Raw genomic sequence first — 26599 nt, 5'->3', positions numbered from 1 at the left:
GGTGTGTAAAAATGACAATTTCAACTATCCAATGGGAACATTTTTGGATCAGACGTGGACCACTCGGGGTGTGCCTCGTGGAAGGTGTGAAATCATGATGATATCAATAAAGGAGAAACTAAGGACCATTGGGTCTAGCTCACATGGAGATGGTAACATGGTTTAATCCTTAATTTTGACAAATGAATGCTCACTTCGAATGGTCATATAATGTGATCATATGGACCATGGCACTTAGTTTAAGGAATTAGTATTAAGGAGTTGAGTCATGGCATGTTGACTCTAATTTTATAATTATTTGACCTCCACATTCCCACCTCATTCCATGCTCCTATGGTCAGTCTGGGACCATCAAAACAATATAAATAACATTAAGGGCTTGATTAAAAAATGCAATGGTTCTAGCAATGATGGTATTTTTTTGCGGTTGATTTTAGACATGATTTGTTGTGCCAAGAGAAAAATTATATTATGTTTCTTTGTTTTGGGCTATGTATATGCTAAGGAATAGTATTCAGGATTGTTCTAGTTTAGTTACGTTGTGCTAGTTACATCTAGTGGCACTCGCAAATATCATCGTGAGGTCTTGATGTAATGAATTCTCTTTTAGTTTCGTTATCATTGCGACAAGTTCGGTTCCATGTTGGTGATGACATATCTAGTTTTGGCATAAACCTACTAATGGAAGGAAATTTTTCTAGTAAATTTATATTATAGTCTTGAATTTGGCAGACATTTGAAATTTAATGGTGATTCAAAGCCTAATGTATGAGTGTAGTTATTTTTACATCACAAAGGCCACTATCTGGCAGATGTTATAGTTGATACCCATGACAAGTTGAATGGCAAAAAAGGTGGCATGTTGAATCCATATGTGGCAACACATAATTGGAAGGGTCGTTGAAGTAAGTAGGGGTTAACCACCCATAATGATATTTATAAGGATTGTTGATTTGTTGAATATGTGCCATGAAGTTAGAATGATGCTGAGTCAAATGAATTTGGACTAGCCACATCATTAAATTCTCACACACTCAATCGACAAAAAAATGAGATCGATACCATGTCATAAAAAGTATCATTCAATAATGAAATAGCTAGCATAGTTGTGTGGTGTGTTAGTGGTTGCAGGTTTGATTCCATAGAGTGATTAGTAGGTTGTAATGACTAGTGCCAGAATTTGGTGGTCTGATTCAAAAGTGCCTGAAAACAAGCATACTATGGAAAATTTAATTTTATATATAATTTATTATGTTTTTTTATAGGTTTTTGGAATAATTTTTTTATCCAAATTGAAATACGAAATAATTGGGTAACTAGGGCTCAAATATGGATATAAATAGAAGAGTTTGATGTTATTTTGAATCTTATTTGATGACTAGAAGCTCTTTTGTATTTTTGGAGGTCCTATGAGCATATTGTAGGTGTTTTGGATAAATCAATTAAATAGGGTTTGTGAAAGGATTTGAGTGAGGAGAATGATGAACTAGTTGGAGAATAATATAGGATAGTAATATGACAACCAAAAATAGATTTTGACATGATTTTTTTGATGGTAACTATAGTTGAGATGATGGTATAGGTTTCTAATGGAAGTGCATTGGTTGCAGGTTATATGGAAATATAGTAGTAGAGACATTGATTGATACAATGGCGGGATTTATGGCAATGACAATGTGCAGGCTGTAAAAAAAATTGTGACATGTTACTTATATGCAGACTCAGTGATATATTATGATTGTGGATCCAATTTGAAAATATGATGAAATATAGGTCCACAAGTAAGTTGAATAAGGAGGTTGGAGCCTCAATTAGGTTGGATCCTAGAGAAAGTTGGAACCTACTCATTGTTGAGGTTGGAGCCTAGAGTAGATCAAAGGCCACTCATAATCAAGGTTGGTTCCTCAATTAGCTTGTAGCCTGTACTGAGAAGTTTCTTTCATCTTCAAGGTCAGTTCCTCAATTAGGTTATATCCTACCGCAAGTGGTAGATTTCATATTCCGAGGCTACTTTTCTCCAATAGGTTGGGGCTTACAAACTGATGTAAAAATTGAACACTGAGATGAAGAATAATTGGTGATTTTCTCCCATTTAGGTTTCCACTTAAAAATCTATGTCTCTTTGTGATGCGATGCTTTCCTGTTCTTTTTAGTTATGCTACTCATGTGATGATGAATTATGGTAACTGATGATATAATGTTTCTGATCACTACTAAAGTAATGTTTGATTAATTAAGACTCTAAAATTGTAAAATTGTATTCACACTAATTCACCCTTCCCCCCCCTCCAAAGTGTTACCTTTGGGCCAACAGGGGGTATTATAGAAGGTCATCTTTAGGAATAGTTAAACATTGGAATATGAATCAAAGAAATATGGACTTAGATGCATCATCAGTTATGCTTTTATAATTTGAGTTGGAGGAGGTTAAGAGAAAGTATGAAATCCTAACAAAGTAGTTTAATGAATTCATGAACCAGTTAGGAGAGACAAAAAAGCAGTTGGAGGAGAAAATTACATAATTTCCAATATCAAGGAAGAGGCGGATGTAAAAATTAAATCAACCAAGGAAATTCAGAAAGATGCTCAAATTAAAGAAATCAATAAGAGGCAAAAATAGAGGTACCATAAATTCTTTTATGATTATTTTTTTCTATGTCATTCATTTGGTCATAAGGAAATTTCTTGCAGTTATCTTCCATATCATTATTAAAAGGAAAAGTGCCCATCTAATATAGCGAATGAATAGAGTTGTGGTATTCTATTATATGCTTAGAAGCAAAAGAATAAGTGGTATGTACATGACATGGGATCAAAGTAAGTTCATCAACTTCAAGTAGATGGATGAAGGTAAAGTGAAATTTGGGTGCAATACATCTACTAAAATAATTAGAAAAGGAACAGTTGTAATTGGTGATGGGAGACTAAAGAACAAGATATCTTTTACATAGAAGGATTGAAAGATAATCTATTGAGTGTTAGTAAAATATGTGATAAAGGTTTTGATGCCATATTCAACTCCAAAAGGTGTGAAATTCTAAATTCAAACACAGAAAAGGTGGTAACTAAAGCTATAAGGAATAAAAATAATATATACATAGTTGATGAATCAAGGGCCAAGAAAAGCTATGATAAAAAAATAAAATAATACAAGATTGTGTCACACTACCTTCTAATAGATGAAAAGGAAGCAAGAGAGAAAGAAGAAAAATTGAATAGTCTTCTTAAAGAATAAACCATTTCCTTGAAGTCTCAATTTAAAGAGTTTATGTCATTAAGGGTTGAAGTTAGCAAAATCAACAAAATATTGAGGAGTTCATAAGTATTGGATGACATTATTAGTGGTCAAATATATCCTAGTGATAGAAAAGACATAATCTATACAAGTATTGCTGTAAAGACGACCCAATAAATGAAATTGAAGAAAAGTTTGAAGAAAAAATGAAGACCAAACTAGAGAAGTTTCTATTCTAGATTGTTGCATCAAGATACCCCATCAGGAAGAACAAAGAAAAGTAATAAAGAATGAGGCTCATCAAAATCCTCTTCAAAGGTAGAATGACTTCAAAATTTCATAAAGAGAATATTTCCCATGTAGTTATCAAAGTACATTTTTTGGTTATTTCCTTTTATGTACAAATTTTGGACATAAGGCTAATAATTCCAGAGACTATGAAAGAGATGGTTATCATTATTTTAGGAGAAATTTTGCAAGCATATTAGATTCATATGGTTTCAATGGTATAAAGTATGCATCAATTACTCCCTCATTTAAGTATTATGCAAGATGTTTTAAATGACACAATATTGGTCACATTGCACAAGAATGCAACATAAGGTTCCCTAAGTAAAGAAGGACATACTAGGCAAAGAGAAAGTCACAACAATATTTGGAGGAGAAAAATGTGTGAGCTAGAAGTTGAACCTACCTTGAATGATCAAGGTGCTAACATGTGTTTTTGACCATGTTATGTTCCCTAAGGCAGAGCCTATAATTTCTTTATTTTAAATTGTTCCTAATAATGGAGTTCCTTGTTCAAATATTGCTATGATAGGTATGCCTTATAACAAGCATGAGTATGGAAAAAGGTTAGCAGGAGGATTTTCATGGAAGAAGTTACTGTAAAGAGACTAGGATGTTGGGAATAATATATGATGCATATATTGATATAAATATTAACACTTGGTAACAAAGTAGATTTGAGGAGAGAAAGAAGGAAAAAAAATTGCAGTCAGACAAGGGGACACTTCAGGTATACAGGATAATTTTGGGGCAACTTTAGAAGGCATATGAAGGGTAACTTTTAAAAATGATCTTAGGGGGAGTACAACTATAGTATAAAAACAATGGAAAGCATACAAGTATTGTATGAAAAATTATAGATAACGGTCTTACGAGGATTACAAGAACAAGTTGCAGTAGAAGGATGGTTTAAAGGGGAGAACTAGAATAGTCACAAATAGGCAGTGGAAGCATCACCTCAAGGGGAGATTCATTGAAAGGAGCATGATCCAAGACCAGTCCACACGATCATCCAGGAATAGGTACTCATCTAGGATCATTAACATGACATGCCTTCTATATATTTGTGTGACCCTTTTCCATTGATGTCAAAGGGGTAGATATTACAAACATTTATGTAGCTAGGAAATATTTTTTTCATTACACTTATATTTGTAATTAGGGAGATATTTTGGCACTTCACTTGGAGCTCTTGATTTTTTTTGACATCCAATGGCCATGAATGTCTAGGGGTGTTACCATCAATGGAAAAATGGGAGATTGTTGAACATAGTGTTATCTTTGATGAAAACAATGTGTGATTGATGTCAAAGGGGATGTATGGGACAATAGTGGCAGGAGAAAGAATTGATGATCAAAGAAGCATCAAGGCTCTTTGTGAAGTAGTACGACAGCTTAATCTTTCACAAGGTCTCACTACATAAGGATATGGGTGCTTGAAGTAAATTGAGTTTTTGATGAATTTATGATGCTCAAAATAATTTAAAAATAGCATGGTCATGTAGTGCTCATCGATACCTTTCCAATGATATATTCTTCTCAGAAGATACCTCCAAAATAAGAAGTTATGGCCTATGGAAGATTAGTATTTCCTCAAACAAAATTAAAAGGCCAAACTATAGGATCAAACCCAAAAAAATAATTTGTTAAACAATGTGTAATTTTGGAGCGGATACACCATTGAACTAGCAGATCAACAGTCCTAATTCCACAGAGTAGCACACTTTTTCACACCATTAAAAGGCATGCAAGTTTTGAGATAATCAATGGTGCTTTTAATGGGAAATGGAAAAATGAGTTTAAATATGCTCAATGTTTAACTAGTCCTATGAGACCAATCAAGTATTGACATGTGGCACAGTGGCACTCATGGCAGGACATGTCACTAGTTGATGTCAACATGTTGACATGGATCCACTGGGGGCTACCACGTTGTAGGTAGGAACAACATTTTCAATTTTCCAATATGTGCATTTTTAGATCACACATGGCTCACTCAGGGTCTACCACATATAAGGAGCGATGCCATGATGACATAAACAAAGGATCAACCAACAACCCTTGGGTCTAGGTCACATGGGAATGGTCACATGGTTTAATCCCTAGTGTTGGAAAATAAACGTGGGCTTGAAATGGTCATTTGATGTGGTCATATGCACCATGCCACTTAGTTTAAGGACTAATTATTGGAGAGATAAGTCATGAAATGTTGGCTCTAGTTTTATAATTATTTAACCTCCACATTCCCACCCCATTCAACAATCCTATGGTCAACCAAGGAACATTGAAACAATATCTATAGCACCGACGACTGGATGAAAAAATGCAGTGGTTCTGGAAATGATGGTCTTTGTCTATGGTTGAGTTCATATATGTTCTTTTGTCCTAGGTGAACAATTCTTCTATCTTTCTTTGTTTCGAGTTCTGTATATGCTAAGGAATCATGAGGTACCAACATCGAGTTACACTATCCTAGTTACAACTGCTAGCGCTTGCAAATATCACCATGAGGTCCTATCATAATGAAGTCTATTTTTATTTTGCTATCATTAGGATAAGTTCAGTGCCATGTTGGTGATGACATATGTAGTTTTGTAAGAAACCTATTAACGAAGGGTAAGTTGTATGTCATATTTATAATTCCAATCTTGCATTTGGAAAATATCCAAAATTTGGTGAAGATTAGAAGCCTACCATATGCGTATGGGTAAGTTTACATTACAAAACACACTTTCTTGGTAAACATTATAACTGAGACCCACCATGAGTTGAATGGCGAAAAATGTGGCATGTTGAACCGATATGTGACAGGAAATAATTGAGAGGTTCGTTGAAGTAAGTAGGGGTTAATCAGCCAAAATGAGATTTATAAGGATTGTTGATTGGTTGAATATATGTCATGATGTTCAAATGATGTTGAGGAAAATGAATGTAGACCAACCACTTCGTTAAAGTCTCACATTCAATCAACAACATAATGAGATTGATACCAATGGAATCTATAGCACAGGTGTGTGGTGTGTTGGCAGTTACAATTTCAATTCCGTCAAATTACAAGCTTAATTTTATATTTTATTATTCACTACCAAATTGTCGAATTATTTTCAAGTTTTAGTGACCAATGTCGGAATCCTGTGGTCTAATTGCAAAGAACCCAGAAATTGGAATATACATATATATTATGTTTTTGATGGGTTTTTGGAATATTTTTTATCCAAATTGCAATCCAAAAGAAGTTGTTTGAGCATGACTATGAGATGGATACAACTAGAAAGGTTTGATAATTGTTTTACTCTTATTTGATGACTAGATGCTCTTGTGTATGTTTGGAAGGTCCGTGAGCATATTGCAGGTGTTTTGGCTACATGAAGTAAATTGGGTATGAAAAAGGATTTGATTGACCAGAATGATGAACTAGTTGGAGAAAAATTTGTGATAGTAGTATAATAGTCAACAATAGAAATACATATGAATTTTGTGATGGTAACCAGAGTTGAGATGATGGTACACATTTTTTGTGGCAATGTAGTGCATGTAGGTTATGGACGTATAGTGCAGAGATAGTGATTGATACAATGGAAATATTTATGGCAATGGTAGAGTGTGCACGTTGTAATTTCAGTTTGTGACATATTAAAATTCAGTGATATATTATGATCATGGATCCAGTTTGAAAATGTGATGATACAGAGGTCCAAAAGGAAGTTAAAGAAGAAGTTTGGAGCCTCAATCGAGTTGGAGCCTACTCATTATTGAGGATGGAGCCTCAATCAGGTTAGAGGATAGAGCAAGTCAGAGCCTGTTCATCATCGAGATTGGTGCCTCAATCATATTTTATCCTACAATGAGAAACTGAGTGCATCCTCAAGGTCAATGCCTCAATCAGGTTGTAGCATACTGCAAGTGGCAGTTTACATATTTTGATAATAGTTTCCTCCTGTAGGTTGGGACCTGCAAATTGACGTAAAAAAAATAAAGATTGAGCATAAGAAGAGTTTTTGGTTGTCTCCCATTTGATTTTCCACCTAAAAATTTGTGCCTCCTTATGATGTGATGCTTTTCTATTATTTCTGGTTTTTCTACTCATGTGATGATTCATTATGATAACTGATGAGATAATGTTTATGATCATTGCTAAATGGATGCTTGATTAATTAAGATTGTAAAATTGTAAAATTGTATTCACACTGATTCACCCTCCCCTCTTAGTGTGAACTTTGGGCAAAAACAAACAACATGCATGACAAAAGGAAAAAGAAATTGCTACGAATTATAGACAACCATCAACATCTTAAACAAAGATGTTATCAATACTCCAAGAATTGGCTAATTGATTTGGAAATAAAAGAAGATGCCATCCTACATGATATCAATAATATTAAAAATATTATTACATTTAAATTTAAAGGGAAACTATGGTATTAATGTAATAAAGAGTTAGAAAATAAAAGGAAGTTAAAATATTACAAAGAAGGGGTCTTCCCTAATATAGAAGAGTAAAAGTGTCTCTTATTTCTCACTAACACAAAGAAGAAAACTAACATTGCTAAATATAAACTAATTCCCATGTGATACATAGTGAAATTAGGCATTGGACTATTTGGAAAACCTCATGGGATGTAAAAATTTGTCATCTTTGTGACACTAAGAGAATTGAAGATGAAAGGAACCTTCTCTTAGAGTTCCTAGTGTAAACCAAAACTAAAATTTAGTTTCAAAATATCTATGACAATTGCAACATTCCTAACCTCCTAAGTGATAAAAAAATATATGGTAATAATACTTCTTTTAATGCTTTTCAAGCATAGAAATAAGATGTTCATGGATTTAAATAATCCCTTAACTCGTTAGATGTCCAATAAATGTATTATAGTCTCAGTAAAATTCTTCATCATGATCATCATATTTTCTAAATAAAAAAATATATATATCTATAGATGTGTGTGTGTCTATATAAAAATAATTTATTTTTAAATCATATAAAATTATGATATTTAAAACAAAATTAAATATATTGATTATAATATTTTTCCACTAATCATATCCTCCAAGTAAACTTTATTACAGTAGCAATATAATAAATAAAAAATAGTGGATGCTAATCCTTTATAAGTGTTTTCAGTTGGAGTAATATAAGGGGACATATGATATACTTTGGTTGGTAGTGAGGGGAGTCAAAATATAGGTGGATTTTAACTATGTTATTTGTCTTTTCAATAAAGTTTGGTGATATAATTATTCCCAAATTTGTATTTTTTTGTTATTTAAATTATATTTCTGAATGCTAAAATGGATTTAACACCCTAAAAAATCTATGAGGCACTCAGATTATGGATATTACATAGTTCAAACGTACAATTTGAGGGAATCCAAGAAAAAATAATAAGAAAATATGCCCAAGAAAAAACATAAACACGCAACAGCTAGATGATAGACTATGCTCAAAAATTTTATAAAATATATATTTTGGTGTTAGTAGATTTATTGTTAAGTATTTTTATATATAACCTGCTTTAAGTAGATAAAATTTAATAATATTAATTTATTTTATTTTAATTATATAAAAATTTAAGTACTAATAAATTTAAGGAAAAATATTATAATTTAAAATAAATAACATATTTATATTGGTTAAATTGAACTACTTAATGTCCACATAGTTTACCGTGATGGGCCGTTGTTGATGGGTGGGGTGTTAATGGTCAAGGATACAATAGTCCATTGCATGTTGTGTGTACACTATCCTCCTTTCCTACCAGCTTCATCATCACCAAGTTTTCCTCTATCCTTGGTCACTTGGTGTGATGGAAATGCAAATAAAAGGGAGGAGTGGGACATCCCCTAGCTTGATTTCACAAAACATTCTATAAGACTAGTTCTAAGAGAGTGTATCGGAAACCAAGGAAGATGATTGCTAAATTAATTTGAAAGATGAAGCAAGGATGAATGAGATTTATGCATGTCATTATGTCAAAGTAAGGGATAATAGAGGAAGGGTTAGATGAGTTCCATTTATGGTCGGTGCTTAATACATTCTTTTAACTGAATGGTCGAATGTGGTTGGTATTCACCTAAGTTTTTAGGGGAAGGGGGAGGACACTAGAGGCTCACTAATTAAGCCATTCATATCAGTCACAACCCTCTCTAGTTAGGTAACATCATTCTTTGTCTTTCTTCCATGTGATGTATTTTGTTGGAGAGTGATCAAGTATTGGCCTTGATTGGTTACTCTAATGATTAAGGGTTTCAGCTTGGGTTAAGAACAAGATCATGTGGATGGGCACTATTTCAAACCTAATCTATTTAGTTCCTCATCGGTATACCTAGTATACTTTTTGTAGAATAGAGGTTGCTAATTATTGAAGGTTGTATAACACTTGGGGTTTCCTATGGTTCGAAGGAAACAAAAAAGATGTATGGAGGTTACTTGAGCCTCTTTAATTTCCCACCCCACTCAGTCATCCAAGGTAGATAATGAGGCTTGGGAATCCAAGAAACCTTACTACCATAAAAAAATGGAACAAATTGAGAAGGTAGTGGAGGAGAGGAAGAAGAGCCTGTATCCAAACAAAATTTTGGAGGAGCTTAATGGGTTGGTTTCTAGTGAAGATCATTATTTAGCATGCCCTTGATAAAAAAAAACATTTTGTAGAGAGTCTGATTCTTTGAGGAAAACTTTGAAGCCATTTTCAAAGGTGTGTTTGGTGTTAAAATTTCATTTTCCCTAGTACCTAAGGGATAAACCACTTACAAGGGGGGTATATTGACTAACACCCAACCCAACTCTACCACTCAAGAAGGTGGGACCTCAACCTAAGATTTGAGCAATGCAAAGGATAATAATAATTTCTCGGATCTATAATTCAAGTAGCAACTTCCAAAAAAATTTGGTTGATCCTAAGCCCAGGCCCTATCCATAAACCTTTTAATGTTTATCAATATGATTAGTATTAGGAAACTAGTCCCCTAGATGTGGTGACATGTGCTACCCAATAAGGGAGGAAGGGGTGGGGGGAGTGTGGGTGGGTTGCCACTACCCCACATATTTCTTACAAGAGAGGTAGTGGCAACACACCCTCCTGTTGATATTGATTCTTCCCTATATGACCATTAATGCTCTGATTTGGGTGGGCGACTGGATAATTTCATGGATGTTACTACGATGGGGATGTTTTTAATTTATTTCAAATATGAAGGGGAGGTTACCATGGAAATCCTCCATGAAAAAAAAATTAGGAAGTTTGTAGGATGTTGCACCTAAGCTATTAGATTCAGAATCCTCACAATAGTCAGATTTGGGGGAAAATTGAGGTTTTTTCCCTATCTATCTCAACTTTTGTTATGGTTTAATTTCCTATTTTAATGGAGTGTTAATTGTTTCTCCTTTTTAGTCCCAAACTCTAGCTATTGTAATGTTGTTTCTATTTTGATTCTTCCATTACTAGTGCTTTCTCCCTTGGCTAGTTTCCTAGGAGGTCTCTCTATTGAAAGGATAATTTGGTGTATTTTCGATGGTGGGAGGTCATATCCAATTCTTTTATTGTTGCATTCTCAGTCGAGGTCTCAAGCTAAGTATTAAGTGCCTCAATGGTGCATTGAAATTAGGTGTCTAATATCAGTCGATGTTAATTCTTATATTTTTCTATGGCTTTTTCATGGAAGTCAATACTCTCTGTTATCGTACACCCAAGTCTTGACTCTCAACATTTATCACTCTAGATCGCATTTATATTAGCCATATTTGTGTAGCTCTTCCTCCTTTCCAACTACATGGGATTTGGAGGTAAAATCTCCCTCTCTCTTGTTTGATCTATTTGCATGGATTTTTGTTTGGTTGTTTGATTTGAAGACTGAAAATTGAAAGCCAGTTGGTGTAAAGAAGACAAGAGGATCAACAAGTATGAAACTAGTCAAGAATTTCTTTCAAATTTTGGGTTGAGAGGTCATTCCTTTAGTTTCCCTTCTTCTATGGTCCTGTTCTACTCGTGTGTCTTAGGACATGTGATCTCATGCATTAAGGTAGCAAACTCACAATCTTTGGAGATTGACCAATTATGCCATAACATCACTTTATCTATAGGATGGTCCTATAACTCCTACGAACATTATATCAATGGAATCTTGCTTTGGTTTTTATCACCCCACTCCTACGTCTCCAGGGACCTCAGGCCTATCTTCCATCGTCGGTTAGCATAGGTCAAGCCAGGCATCTTCCCATGTCACAAGAATGATACATAGTTAAACGAGGGGTTTCCTCATACCAGGAGTGAATTTACCAAGGAAGAAATTGCATGCACTACAACATTCAAGAATCCTCTTTTCAATTCAGGGAACTTACACCTCCACATGTTCAATATGAGCTCACCAATATGGAGGAGGAAGCCTCCTCTCATGGGTCCTCTCTTTCTTAAACAAATGTCCTTGTTGAATGGGCTAATTAGGTTTCAGACACTGATAATACAAAAGGAAGATACAATCAATATATGTTATCGACCTATACTAACAAATGAAATTCCTCATGAGGAGGACCATAGTTGATCACCATGAATTAGATTTGGATATCCTCCATTCCATCGAGCATATACACAATCATCTCTGCAAGTTGGAGAAAAGAGTGGAGTGGCTTGAGAAACACCTTGGCGTTCCCCCTACAGTGAAGTAGAACTCAACCGACTCATAACCCCTATCTCGGTTCCAAGATCATATTTGGAACTTGTAGCATGATGGTTAATTTTTTTATGTGTAATAGTATAGTTACTATCTTCCTTGTAATTAGCAAGGCTAGACTGCATAGTAGAAGTAGTTATTTTAGTTTTGTTGTTGTCAAGTTTCAATTGGCTCTTTCTTCCTTATGGGGAGTCCATTTCTGGCATTGGCCTGATCTCCCTAAGAAGAGACCAACTTGAATTTTCTAATTTGCTATGTAACTGTCTGTTTTTCAGTTAATGAAATTTACCCCATAAAAAAAAAAATTAAGCAACTACTCATTACAAAATTTCATTTTGTTAAAATAATAAAGTTATGATGAAACTCTACTAAGGTATGTGGATATTTAATTGGGAATGGTTTCCCTTAGAAAATTCCCCAATAAAAAGCCATGTATGTCATTTTCTATATATATATAAACTAAAAATCCAACAAATTTAAACTTTAAAACTAAAAATAAAATAAATTAAGATAAAAATAATATCAAAGAATAAAATTTATTATAACTTTATAATATCCCTATCCTTCGACTTTGAGTTTTTATAAATTTATTAAATATTTATATTGAAGTTTATTAGTAACAATTTACCCATAAATTTAATCTTTTATTTTTCAAAATTCTAATCTACCCATAGATTTAATCATTTATTTTTTAAAATTCTATTAACGCATAGGTGGATTAAACTAATATCAGATTTAGCATTTCGAAAAAAAATGGGAAGGGTGTTAAAATCAATATGTGAATAAAAAGGGTGATGAATTCAATTTTTAATTTTTAAAAGGGCAGCCTTTAAAAGTCTTTGGGCATCAATTAGATGCCAATAAAGTATTTTTGTAAACACTCTTATTTTTTTTGGACTTACTTCAAACTTCTGATGTGTACCGAATTTAATAGGTCGAATTTACATGAAAAAATGTTATAAGATTAAAGATAAAACCTCCAACTCGACTACAAATTCCATTAATTAATATACAGCAATAAAAAAAATCCAAATTTACATGACTAAAAGTTATAAAAGTAATGCTCAAAAATCCAATTCAATTACTAATTCCACTATTAAAAAAAGTAATTTTTTAAATTCATAATATTTAATAAATATGCTTTAAGAAAGCATTTATATTCATGTTTAATGGATCACAATAAGAAATGAATCAACATATGGCATCTAATTTATAACAAATTGTTATTAAATTTATACATTTGGATTTAGTTAGAAAGTACTGATTAAAATTTTCAAGGAAAGAAGAACGAAAATAGATAGAGAGAAAAATTAATGGATTCGAGAAAATACAATTTAATGAAATATATATTTTACATGGTTAAATTAATATAGTAGTAAATCTAGATAGATGTGAACATGCATAAAAGAAAATTGACACCTAGTCCTAGTTAATTGGCCATGCAGTCATTAATTAACCATCTCAAGCAAGTGGAGATAGTCCTAGTTAACTCACCATGCAGTCATCAGTGAAATATCTCATGAAAATGGAGATAGTCTTAGTAAACAAAAGTGCAATTAAGTGTATGTTATCTCCAATAACCCCTCGAAGCACTACTAGAGAGAACAAAATGAATCGGTCCGAATAAGTAGCCATGTAAGGTAACCATTTTTCAATGCATCTAAGTAACATAAAACAAATGCAATAAGAGGAAAGAGGGAAAACCACATGTGAACAAAACCCTCTCTTAAAATACAATACTGAAAAAAAAAATACAACTACTAGGTCTTTGGGTCCTTCACCCCAAGGCGGTTTCATAGAAAGTGAAATTCTTTGTCAAAATGTCAATAGTCTATTCAAAAGTGGGACAATATTAGAACTTGATAATCCCATGATGTACCAATTTTTGGATGTAGTGCATTTCGATATCGATGTGTTTTGTTCGTTGTGCTTGCACTAGATCTCTGCAAAACTTTAGTGTTCGTTGATTGTCGCACTAGGGGACAGTTGGATGATGGAGTATGATAACAAGATCAGTGAATAATTTATACAACCGAATGGCCTACATAAAAATGTTGATTGCACATCTATGTTTGCTCTTTTTCAATGAAAAAGAAGATTTTTTTTTATTGGACCAACAAGTGGGGTCAGAACCCAAATTGAGAACATACCCTAAAGTGGACTTGCAATCAATGTTATCACTATCCCAATCTAAATTAGTGTGGCCAATGATATCCAAAGTATATCTTGTTGCATAATGAATCCCATAGTTCATGGTTCCCTAGACATATTTGAGTATGAGCTTGAAATCTTTTTAATTTAGCTCATGTGGCTCTTGGATGTATCTAGAAATTTCACCTACTACATATGAGAGAGCTAGATGATAATGAGTCAAATAGGGGAGACTCCAAACAAGTTGTATGTACATGGTACAATCAACCAATGGTGTATCCTTTCCATCCTCAAGGTGTACCTCCAATAAGAAAGGTGTCGATGTTGGCTTACAGTTGATCATGTGAAAGTGAACTAAGAGATCTCTCACATACTTGGACTGAGAAATTTTTATCCGTGAATCATTCTTATTGATTTCTAGTCTGAGGAAGAAGTGTAACAGATCCATATCTTTCATGGAAAACCTGTCATGCAAAGTGATTTTCACTATAGAAACGGTTGAGGTGAAACTACCTATGATTACTATATCATCTACATAGAGGACTATGAGCAACAGAGAGTGATATATTCTTAGAATATAAAAATTTGGATCATATTTACATCGAATGAAATTTTGAGAGAGTAAATAGGAATCCATTTTAGCATACCATTCTCTAGGTTCCTACTTGAGGCCATAGAGAGACTTCTTGAGTCAGAAAACTAAATATGAATTCTTTACATATCCTTGTGGTTTCTCCATGTAAATTTCCTCTTTGAGATCACCATGAAGAAATTCATTCTTCACATCCATGTGGTGAACCTCCCACCTTCTTGTTGCTGCGATGCAAGAGTTAACTGAATAGAACACATTTTGGTGACTAAAGAAATGGTTTCATCATAATTCATGACATGAATCTGCGCAAATCCTTTACGCATCAGTCATGCTTTATATTTGCTAACAGGTCCATCAACTACTTTCTTTGTTCTGTAGACTCACTTGCATTTGAAAAGCTTACAATCTGAGGTAAGTGGAACCAAGTTCCAAGTTTGGTTCTTAATGAGGGAGTTGTACTCCTCGTCCATAGCTACTTCCCAAAAAGGATCAAGGAAAATTTTAAGGATGGATGTTTATGTTAACGTTTAGAGGCCTTGGTGAATCTTACTTATCCCTAATATGCAAATTTTTAAGTGTTTCATGATTTTTTTTATAAAACGTTTTAGTTTTCTAATGATTTTATATTAGTTTATATACAATTTTGGCTATTTTTAAGGAAAAATAATTTTATACTATAAAATTTGGGCTAATCATTTTTTAAAAATTGGAAATTGGAAAATCTTACAATTTTTTATGTTGATAAAAAACATGGAAAATTTTCCCACCTACAAATATTAGCCCCTAAAATTTTCCTTGTAAAGGATTCCATGTAGCTTCATCATAAGTTTGAAGGTTAGATTTTAGAACCATGTAGCAATGCATGGGCATGTTTGGTTATGTAATTGTGAATGCATGAGATGCTTCTTCAAATTGAGATCCCATGGAAAGATCATCTAAGAGATCACTCATGAGGTGCCACGTTTTTGTCAGAGTGTTCAAGAATCAGAATTTTCACATGCATACTCATGATCTTTTGAATCAACTTCAAAACCTAGATTTGAAATTTGATATAAATTAAAGGATGCATCATTTCTTATATATGTTATAGGAGGAAGAACATAAGTTTGGCATGTTGTTTCTTAGATGGATGCAGGGGAATTTCGTCAAAGTAAACACTCCTCTCAATGAAGACCTTTTCTATTGAAATATCTAGCAATATGTATCCCCTTACACCACCTAGATATCCAATGAAGATGCACTCTCTTCTTTGAGGCTCAAAATCCTTCCTCTTTTATGAAGGAATTCAAGTCCATGCATGAGATCTGAAAATGTGGAAATATGTAAATTTTGGTAGCAGGCCACTCCATGCCTCAAAAGGTGTTTTTCCTATAATCAATTTGTGAGTATATATGAATGTATGTGGAAAGCACAATTGATTGATGTAGCCCACAATTTGGAGGAAAAGAACATTGCATGCAACATTTAGCTGACCATCTCTTTCAAACATCTGTTCTTACTCTCACCTACCCCATTTTGTTGCAGAGTGTAAGGAATTGTGTATTCCAATTGTATTCATGCTTCATCACAAAAATGTTGAGCATCCTTGTTGAAATACTCCCCTCGATTATCTGTACAAAGTATCTTGATCATCTTTCTAGACTATTTTTTCACATGCACTTTGAAAATATTCATATGCTCAAACACTTCATATTTGAGTTTAAAAAAGTACACCCATGTGTATCTCATGCAATCATCTATGAATGTGAGTAAATATCTAGATTTTCTTATGGAAGGATCTGTAAATGTGATCCAAATCTTGGGGGATGCCCCCCAAGATTTAAAAATTTGAAATTCCAGAAGAAAAGAGGAGAACGCATAGTAAAAAAACCATCAATAAATGTTTTACTAAAATAGAGAATATTTGTAAAAGCTACATTATGGTGGAAAATATTTCCTTCTATAAAATGTGACTTATTACTTATAGTCTCTTTTTAGTTACAATACCATAGATAAATTCCATGGGTGGGTAAATACCATGGGCAGATGTCACTTACAATACCATGGGTGGATTCCACCTATAATACCATGGGTAGATTCCATGGGTGGATGGATAACATGGTTGGATAAATACCATGGATGGATGAATACCATGGGTGGATTCCACTTACAATACAATGGGTAGATTCCATGGGTGGATGAATATCGTGAGAGGATAAATATCATGGGTAGATTCCATGGGTGGATGAATATCGTGAGAGGATAAATATCATGGGTAGATGCCACTTTCCATTTGGATCATTCCTCCCTCCTTAAGAAGAAATGGTCCCCATTGAATGAAGTTCTCTCCTGAGAAGTCTTTGTTGAATATGAAGAGCCATTGAAGAGAAGGGTTTTGTGTGGTTAACCCATTACTGATTCAGATCTTGGGGGGAGGTCCCCAAGATATAAAAGATTGAAATGGATCTTGTGGGGGGGGAGGCCCCCATGATCTAAAAAATTGAAATTCCAAGAAAAAATAGGAGAACACACATTAAACAAAACCACAAAGAAATGTTTTTTAGTAAAACAGATAATAATTGTAAGGGCTACATTGTGGTGGACAATCTGTCCTTTTACAAAATGTGACTTGTTAATTATAAATTATTTTTTGGTTACAATACCATAGGTAAATTCCATGGGTGGGTAAATATCATGGGTGAATGAATACCATGGGTGGATGTCACTTACAATACCATGGGAAAATACCACGGGTGAATGACACTTACAATATCATGGGTGGATTTCACTTACAATGTTGTGGGTAAATACCATGGGTGGATGAATACTATGGGTGGATGAATACCATGGGTGGATGCCATTTTCCATTCAAAGCATTCCTCCTTCCTTGAGAAGCAATGGTCCCCATTATGTGAATTTCCCTCCTGAAACTATTTTGTTAAATAAGAAGGGTCACTAAAGAGAAGGGTTTTGTGTGATTAACCCATAATCGTAATGAATGAAGATACGAGGATATAGATACCCTGTAATGTGTGTCACCAACTATGATATTGACAATGTGTGGCCTAGAAAATGGACTTGGTTGAAGTGTGGGTTTGTGGATGACCCATAACCATGACAAATGAAGATTCAATAATAGAGATACCCTCTAATGCTTGTGACCAACTGTCATACTAACAATGTGCGGCCCAGTAAATGGACTTTGATGAAGTGTGGGTTTGTTGATGACCCATAACCATGAAATATGAAGATCTGAGGATAGAGATACCATGTAATGCTTGTGACCAACTATGATACTAACAATGTGCCACCTAGAAAATGGACTTCAATGATAAGGATTTTATGCACTTGACCCATAATCATGATGCTAACTATTGAAGAAGTGACATGTGCCTACATAGCCTCGGGTGGGGGGGAATATTTTGAAAGAACCCAAGTTGGATGTTGCTATGATGAAACTGATGAATGTGAAGAAGGTGCCTATTAAAGCGGGCTGGGAGGGCACGTCTGCAAAGGGAACTCATTCTGAATGCTGCTCTAGATTTAAAATGGGCATAACTTAGCCAATACAACTCAAAATCTTTATTATAACCTCTTTTTGGAAATAGAGTGATCATTGTGCATCTTCGCATGTGATTGAAATCCCTATCTGGACACTATGGAAACTTAGATTCGCACTGCAACTGTCCCTCCGTCACAAAAATTCTAAAAGGATGACTAATTTTGAATGAGTGATATCTCCCTCATCTGAACTTGAATTCAACTAATTGTTTTTGAAATTGAGTGATTTTTCAAGAGGAACTCAGATCTATACTGTTTGTTTATGAAATTCTACACAAAAACTGAATAAAATGATAGGAGAGTCGTCATCCACAAATTATTGTCAGAAAAATTTCTGTAGCACAGCTAATTTTAAATCAGTGATATCTCCCTCATCCCGACTCCGATTCAGCCGATTTTGTTTTTGAATTTGGGTTTTCTTTCGCAAGGAATCCAGATCTGTAATTTATTTTGTAAATTTTGCACCAAAAAATTTAGATCTGATCTACAAACTTGTCACCCAAAAAAAATCCTACAAAAAAATGAAAAAGAAAATTCTGCCCGCTTTGCCCAAGAAAGCACTCTATGGAGGTTGTAGAAAGTACATGAAGTTTGTTGAATATTGCTACAAAATTTTGAAATCGAAATATGTGTCAAACCCTCAGTCTGATGAAGTCGTAACTTTAATGTGATACCACTAATCCGGATCTTGGGGGGAGACCCTTAAGGTCTAAAAAATTGAAATGGATCTTGGGGGGGAGGCCCCTAAGATCTGAAAAATTGAAATTCCATGAGAAAATAGGAAAACACACATGAAACAAAACCACAAAGAAACCTTTTTATTAAAACAGATAATAATTGTAAGGGCTACATTATGGTGGATAATCTGTCCTTTTACAAAATGCGACTTGTTACTTATAGCCTTTTTTTGTTACAATACCATATGTAAATTCCATGGGTGGGTAAATACCATGTATGAATGAATACCATGGGTGGATGTCGCTTACAATACCATGGTTGGATGCCACTTACAATATCATGGGTAAACTCCATGCGTGGATAAATACCATGGGTCGATGAATACTATGGGTGGATGAATACCATGGGTGGATGCCATTTTCCATTCGGATCAATAACCATGATGAATGAAGATCTGAGTATAGAGATACCCTGTAATGCTTATGGCCAACTATGATACTAACAATGTGCGACCTAACAAATTGACTTTGATGAATCACGGGTTTATAGATTACCCACGACCATAAAAGATGAAGATCTAAGGATAGAGATACCCTTTAATGCTTGTGACAAACTGTGATACTAATAATGTGTGGCCTAGAAAATGGACTTTGATGACAAGGGTTTTGTGCAGTTGATCCATAACCTTGATGTTGACTTTTGATGAAGTAACGGGTGCCTACATATCCTGGGGTGGGAGGGCACATCTCCAAGGGTAGCCCACTCTACCTGTTGCTTAGATATAAAAACTCATGGATTCTGGGTCGGGTACAGAACGAGGCCACACCAGAGATGTACCTGCACTATAAATGTGTTGCAGAATTTATAAAAAAGTGGCCATGGGTGTTGTAGATTCTACTATGCAATGAGATGTTGTAAAGGCTTCTTTCACATTATACACTTCTTTCTACAACTTTGCTGATAACTTCTGCTACAGGTGATGAAAACAAATTACATCAAAGACCCATTTGAGTTATTGAAGAGATATTTCCATTGATACAAGACACTTGAACTTTCGTGACTTGTGGAATGAGAAAACGATTCCAGAAACTCATAGTACGTGCGACTGCACAATGTTCCAGACATGTGTAACTTCACTTCCTCATACCTCTCAAACCGATAAATGACATCAAATTTCGTAAATCCATTTGAGTTAAGAGAAAATACTTTCAAAGGTGATATTTAGAACCTTCTAAAATTATACGTGGATGTCATAGAACTTGCATGAACTTTGCTAAATATTGTTGGAAAACATTGAAACTGAAAATAAGCTTCAAACACTCATTCCCATGGATTCATAACCTGAATCTGACACCACTAATCTAGATCTTGGTGGGAGGCCCCCAAGATCTAAAAATTTGAAATGCTAGAAGAAAAGAGGAGAATGCACAGTGAAAAATGATCAAGAAACTTTCTATTAAAATAGAGAATAATTGTAAAAGCTACATCATTGTGGACAATCTGTTCTTTTACAAAATGTGACTTGTTAATTATATTATTTTTAGTTACAATACCACGGGTAAATTCCATAGGTGGGTAAATACCATGGGTGAATGAATACCATCGGTATATGTCACTTACAATATCATGGGTGGATAGATACCATGGTTGGATGAATACCATGGGTGGATGCCACTTACAATACCATGGGTGGATGCCACTTACAATACCATAGGTGGATTCCATGGGTGGATGAATACCATGGGAGGATAAATACCATGGGTGAATGAATACCGTTAGTAGATGCCAATTTCCATTTAGATCAAAATGGCTCCATAAGGTCACTATGAAAAGTCTCCAAGAGAGAGGAGGCCATCCAGCAGGGCCCCTTGCCAAAATTTTCTTGTGGATGCTTTCCAAGGGCACATCCTTCACAAACTCCATTAGAAAATTCTATAGCACACAAGCCTTTCACCATCCCCCATTTTCTAAGTTGTTACATGTATCTGAAATTTAAGTGTCCAAAGCTTTCATGAAAACTCCTACTTTCATCATTTGCATGGGTCAGTAGTAAAGTGGAATCTAATCAAGAAACAAATTCGGAGAAAGTGTACAAACAAGACTCATTATTTACCTTACCAACTGCAATTTTGGAGTTATCTTGCATATCATATATGCTCACTGAACCCAGGGCGAATTCAACTCTTCTTTTAGTGCATGTATTTTTCATTTGATACACAAAGAGAATATTACCTAAACGCTTCGGAGTATGTAAGACATTCTTGAAACTTCTATCTCCAAGATCTACCCTCCCTTATTGAGTTGCCTCTACTAGATCATCATCTCCCACGAGAATAGGAGGACCAAAATATGGTTTTAAACATCAGAGAGCATATTTTGTTGCTTCCATGTGATCTGAAGCTCCAATATCTATTATCCATGCATTAGGAGAAGAATGAATAACAATTAATGCATATGCATTCCCTCTTGTTTCAGGTGCTCTTTCTCCTTGCTTCTTCTTGGCACTCTTTGGAATACAATCACCAAGATTGTTCAATAAAAGAGTTTGTGCAATGAGATCAATTGTCATATTCATGCCATGGTTGCAACATCTATATTTTCATGTCCCCTTCTGGCCCTTGTTTTCATTCAAGCTCATATATTCATCTCGAGGTTTGGGATTTCCTTGCTTTCTTAGATTTGGTTCTTTTTCCTTTCCTTTTCCTTTGGATTCTTGATTGGATTTCAAGTTGGCCTTGTTTCTTTCATGCATAGTGAGTGCATGGGATTTGAAACGTTTCAATGTACCCATCTTTATGAGCTTATCTTTCTCATATATCATGGAATCAATAAAAGCATCAAGTGTGGGCATCTTCCAAGTTGCACATGTCAGAGGCCTCACTGTGTGAAAAGTGGAGACAAATATAGCATACTCTCGACCCAATTTTGACAATATGGCAAGAACTAATTAGCTTTTGTGCTTGGAATTGTGGATTCCACATTCTTTCAACTAGAGCAACAAGGTGTTGAACCTTGTGAAGAAATATAGAATGTTTTCGAAACTCCTTGGATCTCATGAATTGAGCTCCTTTTTATGTGACCTCGCATTTAATTCCGCTTCCCAAAGACTCTCTCTAAAGTGGTCCAAACTTGATTTGGAGTAATGTCTTTTTTTTTTTTTTTTTCAGAGAGAAAAAACTTCATGATTTATATTAATGTCTACTTCATCATAAAAAAATAATTGTAGAGAAACTAATAAGCATAAGAGACCGAAGGCCTCGTCCATGCTATTGAAATATTTAGATTTTTCAATAGCAAAAGTTGGTTCAATCTCTATTGCATTGGTTATCTGATACAAGCCTCTACTTCGGAGTTGAAGTGGATTCTTTGGCTTCCATTCAAAATATCATATGATGTTAGAATTATGGAAGGTGGAAACTCCACTCTTTCCAATATCTCAAATCTTCAATTGGTTATGCTCCTTCTTCATAGCTCTCATGGGCTTTAATACCATGTGAAATGGTTTTAATACCATGTGAAATTGTAGCTAAACCTGCATAAGTTGGATCTAGCTAGAAAGCAATCAACAAAACTTATAAGGAAAAATGAAAATAAATAAATAGAGAAATGAATTAATGATTTCTATCCATACACATAAAAAAATTATAAAATAATACAATTCAATGAAATATATTCTACATAATTTGGCTGAATTAATAGTGGTGAGTCTAATAACTAATCTAAGAAATGTAAACCGAAAACGTACACCTAATAACTAATCTAGAAATGTGAACTTACACCTAGTCCTAATTACTAATTAACTATTTCATACCAATAGAAATAGTCCTAATTCATCACTTAACTGTATTGTGCAAGTGGATATAGTCCTCCAGAGGCGAGTGAAGATAGTTTGTACAACTAAATATATGTTATCTCCAATAATTTAAAAAATCGAAAAGTAGCAAACTTTTCAAAGTACAGGACAATGTGGAATGACATTTCATTTGAATTTCAAGATGCAGTGATTAAAACTTGTTTGTATAAAGGAATTGCGATGGCCGTGATGGGAGAGTCAATTCGATGTCGGCGTAATTCCTGTCAACTCTCGGAGCTCCCTCCCTCAGTTTTGCAGCCGGGAATGATGCGTGATCACATTCCCACCGCACCCACGGTATGGATGGCAAGATCGCTGACTTTGGACATTAAAAAGAAAAGAAAAAGAATAAATCGTCCGGCCTGGATTATCAACGATGACCCCGTGTCCATGTATACTGTTGCACCGCTTTAATGTCGCCAGAGACCCAGCACGCCCAAGTGGACACTCAGATCTCTGCCACGAATGGCTAGCCAGAACCCTAATTCTTCTTCAATCATTCACTCTCTCTTTTTCGCCCCCCTGCAACATCTCCCCATCCTGAGCCTAACCCTCGACCCCTCCTCGTCCGTTCATAGCACATAGGGTTCGCAAGGTGGGATTCGTAGGAGGCCAGGTTATTTTCATTTCCAGATGCCACGATCTTCAAATACATGGTTTCAGCGGCGTCATGATGAGTTTTGCATGTGAAACCTTTTATTCTTCTGATAGCACTCATTTCTCCGACGGCTTTCATTGCAGGCGTGCCAAACACAATGATCCAGTCGTATATCAGTCAAGTACGGAAAAAGCATCGCCCCATTATTATGGAATATTCCGTTCAGGCCAGCGGAGATTTCCCTACCTAACGCTAAATTGGGCACAACAATTTGCTCGCAGAGGTCCATGATTTCTGTAGCTTGGAACGTTAGACCTAAATGGTAGCATATATTTGCAATATTCTTATGTTGCAGCTGTGAGCCTGAACCATATAATTTATACGGTATGACTCAGATTTGCTCATTTAGTAGATGCTAGCAAGTCCATAGATATATCTCATGCATATATATATAGGCTCTTATAACTTCTGTCATTTTGAATACTTTCAAGGCTTGCAATTTCCTTCTCTTGATTTGAAGTCTCAAGCTTCATAAACTCAAGGGAGAGAGTTTGCACTGCGGGGGAATCAAGTTGTGATGGTCCGAATTAGGGTTAACTAGGATTATTTTGTTATTGTGGAGGATATATAGTAATAGTGTACAGGTGATAAATGTAAGAGATGCAATGGCAGTTGCACCTAATATCATCTGCTCTATGTCAGCTTGTTTATTTTGAAAATAGTCTATAGCCTTTCAGAGAATATATTGAACCCTTTAAAATTTCATAAGCTAAAGTTCTTCCTTATCCAAAACCTAAATCCTTTAGACATCTTTAGAACGATATTAGCTATTACAGGTCAGTTGCAGTGTTTGCTAGTTCATTAATGAAATATTAGAAACTGTGTCTATATGGTTTTTATGGTTGATACTTTGAATATATTTGCCAGCTATGCATGGATTCCTATCAAAGCCAGTCTTTGTAAATTTGCAATTGTTTTTCTTTCAAAAAATCATTTTGATTTAAAAACGAGATTGTTTAGAACCATACTAAAGGTATCCCAACTGGACCTATGAACTTCAACTCAGGACTGAGAATAGCTTATTTGTATATGGTTTTGGTAGCCTAATCATTTATAGTTTATTCTAATTATGTTTGTGATGAAAATTCTCGAAATATAGGTAATATCATTAAACACTCTTATATTTTTATATTTTTAAAAGCATTTATTTCCATAAATATTTACTGTTTTTAGCATTTGAAACCCGCCGGCCATTGACAAAACAGAGTGAAGCAGGAGGTGAGTTCCCACTAACATCTTCTCCTCTTTATTCTTAATTACCAATTTTATTTTTCGTTATTTACGATCAATATTATCCAAGCTAATATTTAATTTAATAATACATTCCAGTTACATGTGATGGGCATTCTATATTGCTTAATTAGGTCATGAGTATGTTAAGATCTTTCTGTTGGACGTTTCTCTACTTCATTATGTCATGATTTCGGTAAGTTCTCTCTGTTAATGGGACATCTCCAAAATGATTAGCTGCTTGGTTGTGGAGTTGATAGAGGAGGGATTAGGCTATCCTGTAGCAAATAGAGCCCAATTTCCAGTGGATTTTCTTTATACTTTGACAAAATTATTATAGACGGTTAGAATTACTAGTTTTAATTACTGAAATTACACAAATTCCCGGATGGAGTTGTTCCAGCATGGTATTCTTTCAATCCTAGGAATCCATCTAGAATTTCCAAAATTTCTTTTTCAAAATCGCTGATTTTTTAGTGTTCCATTCCATCAATTTACCTCCCTCAGAGAGGTACGTTTGCTATACACAAACAGACTGTTCAGTTGCTTAAAAAATATTAACATAATCAAAATCAGACATAACTTTCTCTAATATCTTTGATCTTAGAATTGTTTCCAAGGCTGTAAGGTCTTTCCCCTCTACTTCGAAATTTATAATTGTTTCTAAGGCTATAAAGTTTCTCCTCTCCGTTTCCTCGAAGAACTTTATAAAATCAGACATACCATACTCTAATATCTTATAATATCTTAATCGTAGAATTCCCCTCTCCTCTCCTTTGGAAAACTTTATTCCTTTGAAGGAATTTATAATTGTTTCTGAGGCTATAAAGTCTCTCCTCTCCTATCCTTTGAATAACTTTATAAATTCAGACATACCTTTCCCTAAGTATCTTAATCTTCAAATTGTATCTAAAGTTATAAAGTCGTTCCTCCTCTCTTCTCCTTTTCAAAACTAAACTTTACAAAAATTAGACATACCTTTCTCCAATATCTTAATCTTGAAATTGTTTCTAAAATGATAAAATTTTACCTCCTCTCCTCTCCTTTGAAAAACTTTATAAAATCAGAGACACCTTTAATCTTAGAATTCCTTCTGAATCTATAAAGTCTATCCTCCTCTCCTCTCCTGTCAAGAACTTTATAGTACAACCATTCAAGAAATATTCAATCCAATAGTGCTATAAACATTAAACAAATAAAAAATATGGATTTTTAAGTAGCTCAACCACATAAAAAGTCCAACATTTACAACTATTTTCTAAAACCAGGTTTTTATAACTGCGGTGTTTTATAATAAAGTTTAGCAGTCTTGGCAATTCTTTTAGAAAGTGTGGAAGCCTATTAGCCTTGAGGATTTATTTTGAGAACTGCAGAAAATCTGTCCTCATTTAGTGCGTAAGAATCATTGAAAAGTTATCTGTCATCGTCCTTAAGATTAATAATTTACTAATCTACTTTAGTGAGGGAGAATCGTAGAAAAGATATCTTCCATCGTCCTCAGGGTTAAAATTTACCAATACTTTAGCGCGTGCGAATCATTGAAAATTTTTCTGCCATCCTCCTCGAGATTAAAAATTTACCAGTCCATTTATACGCCTGTGGTTGTCAACATAAGAATCATGAAGTTGTTTATGAAAGAAGTTGTGAGTTGGAGAGAAATCTGAATTATTAAATCATAAAGGAAGCAATAGGGACTGCCATTAAGAT

General features: G+C 34.5%; 1 long non-coding RNA gene across 1 annotated transcript; it reads left to right on the top strand.

Moving 5' to 3' along the window:
* The first annotated feature begins 23227 nt into the window (after positions 1 to 23227).
* On the top strand, positions 23228 to 24345 carry LOC149174585 (uncharacterized). Its single transcript, XR_016258503.1, has 2 exons — positions 23228 to 23620; positions 23746 to 24345. It is a non-coding gene; the product is annotated as an uncharacterized LOC149174585 (long non-coding RNA).
* Positions 24346 to 26599: the final 2254 nt, after the last annotated feature.

Source organism: Pinus tabuliformis, chromosome 4_1, assembly GCF_031772625.1.
Source record: "Pinus tabuliformis cultivar Carrire ecotype Pingquan chromosome 4_1, CPIR1, whole genome shotgun sequence".
Classification (NCBI taxonomy): domain Eukaryota; kingdom Viridiplantae; phylum Streptophyta; class Pinopsida; order Pinales; family Pinaceae; genus Pinus; species Pinus tabuliformis.
This window is presented reverse-complemented; position numbering and strand designations above follow the sequence as displayed.